Genomic DNA, 2,249 nt, shown 5'->3' on the forward strand with positions numbered 1-2,249 from the left:
GATAGGCAGTCTTGACACAATATGCATCTGAACATGTATATGCATACAGAAGTATTTTATTTTGAAAAAAAAAAATACTGAATAGTATAATTTCATTTTTGTAGACATGTGAGTATAAGTTTTATTTTTAGATTCACTCGCACAGCCACCCAGCCATGCATTTCCTCCCTAAAGCTTACTCCTGGTTGGTTATCACACATGCATCATTTAATGAAGCACATCAAACACTTTTTTAGATTATATAGGTTTCCTTCACTATCTGAAAGTGGAGCTTTGACGTGTTGGCTTAACGTGAAGAAACATATACCAATTAATCTATATGAGTATATAATTTTGGCCATTCATAGTTTATATCTTAAATCAGAGGCAGAGAACACAAGAATATCCTCCTGGTGACATGTTGAAATCAGGTGCTTTGAAGTTCCTAAAAAATGCACAAAATCTATTCCAGCACAATCTATTGTTATGACTGAGCAGATTAGTCGTTTCTTTTTGCCTTTTCCATCTGAGTGAAAATTCTCTTTAAATTCCTTTATTTTGCACAAGCTGGCACTAATGTAGGTTGTATGTCAGAGTGAAGTGATCTGAAGTGAAATTTTGAAAAGTAGAAATACCTGTTGCAGTGCCCCCCCCCCCCCCAACAGGTTTTATTCATATTTTTGTTAAACATTTATCTGATTACTTAAGTATGAATAGTTTTCTAGTGACTTTTAAACCAAGCTGTCGTAAAACTGGCAGAAAATGGTATACTCAAACCAGTGTTTCTTAAAGTGTAGGGGCAAGGGAAAGCATAAATGCATAGAATCTAAAATTTGTGTATAACAGTGATAAGATATAGGTATGATTATAGTGATATTACTGTTATTTAGTGGCTTGCAGGTACAGAGTTATGACTAAAGTTTTAGGTAGCATTTTTCATAGGTTTAGGAAGGAACACAGTCTATATTTTACACCTGCACAGGACGGGGGATGGACATCTATATTGGCGGGGTACGTGACCGGAACGCTGCTCTGCACGGAGATGTGGTCGTGGTGGAAATTAAACCATTGACCAGTGGAAGGTAGGATGATACTAGGTAAAGTTAAAAAAAAACAGCACAGTGATATTCACCGTTTTGAAAAAAAATAGTATACTACTCACTTTTAGTCTGTTATTTTGGATATATTTTCAGTATTTAATAGTTTTCCTGATTATTAATGTTATAATTTTGCTTTGCAGGTGCTTTATGATCAATTAGACCAATATTTAGACGACCATATGGATAAAAAATTATTGTATATAGTCCGCTGGAGTCCAATATAACTGCTTCATTTGCTGACGCTGCTTCCTCCTATAACCCCTTATCTAACAACACTAATAAACAACAAATACTAAGAAGAAAGAGAAAACTAGAAATGATTCTGATAGTGTATATGTTGTAGAAAGTTTAGGAAGTATTATTCAGTGTGACAGTGATGTGGTTGTGGAAGATGAGGATTTAAGATGAGAGAGAACAAGAAAGGAATGCTGGTAATAGAAGAAAAAAGGAAGAGGAAAGGAAAGCCAAGTAAAACACAGGATGCCAGTCATCCAAATAAAGTCTGTACAGCTTCTCAAGGTGGCACTCAAGAGAAACCAGATGAGGAGAGCTGTAAAGATGACACCCAGGAATTGTGATTGTGCTGCAGACTGAACCAGTCAAGGTTGCTGATGAGCTTGTCCTCCTGTCATGCCCAACACTTGAGGAGGGTAAGCAGGTTCCTCAGGAAGATGACTTTGATAGTTTCAAGGAAGGAGTGAAGGGTGTTGTAGTACCCCCCTGACCAACTGAGTGAATGTGATTTCACAGACGATGAGAGTGGATGCAGTGAAATCCTGGATTACAGCCAGATGAGGGAGGATCAGAGCTTCATGCAAGCACAATGGGAAGCCTATCAAGAAGGAATTTCATCAGAAGCAAAAGGAAGAATCGCAAGAATATCACAAGAAATCTGAGGCAGAAAAAGAAAAGGATGCTGGTGTACTGGTGAAGAAATGTTTTGAAACATCAGATATAAAGCAAGAGATAGCTCTTGGCTTTCCTGAAGGATTTGTGAAAGAGGAGAATATAGATAGTAAGAATCTGGATTGCAAGATAGAAACGGTTATAGGGAAGAAAGTGTCGAGTGCCAATGATGTAAATACTGTAAAAAAGGAGGAAAAATGTATGACTACTTTTGAAAAGGATGAAGCAAAAGAAAACACAGAAACCACTCAGGGTGCTTGTGGA

General features: G+C 37.1%; 1 long non-coding RNA gene across 1 annotated transcript; it reads left to right on the forward strand.

Moving 5' to 3' along the window:
* The first annotated feature begins 955 nt into the window (after positions 1-955).
* Positions 956-2,249, forward strand: LOC119594085. Its single transcript, XR_005230588.1, has 2 exons — positions 956-1,061; positions 1,220-2,249. It is a non-coding gene; the product is annotated as an uncharacterized LOC119594085 (long non-coding RNA).

The sequence above is a fragment of the Penaeus monodon genome, chromosome 33 (assembly GCF_015228065.2).
Source record: "Penaeus monodon isolate SGIC_2016 chromosome 33, NSTDA_Pmon_1, whole genome shotgun sequence".
Lineage (NCBI taxonomy): Eukaryota > Metazoa > Arthropoda > Malacostraca > Decapoda > Penaeidae > Penaeus > Penaeus monodon.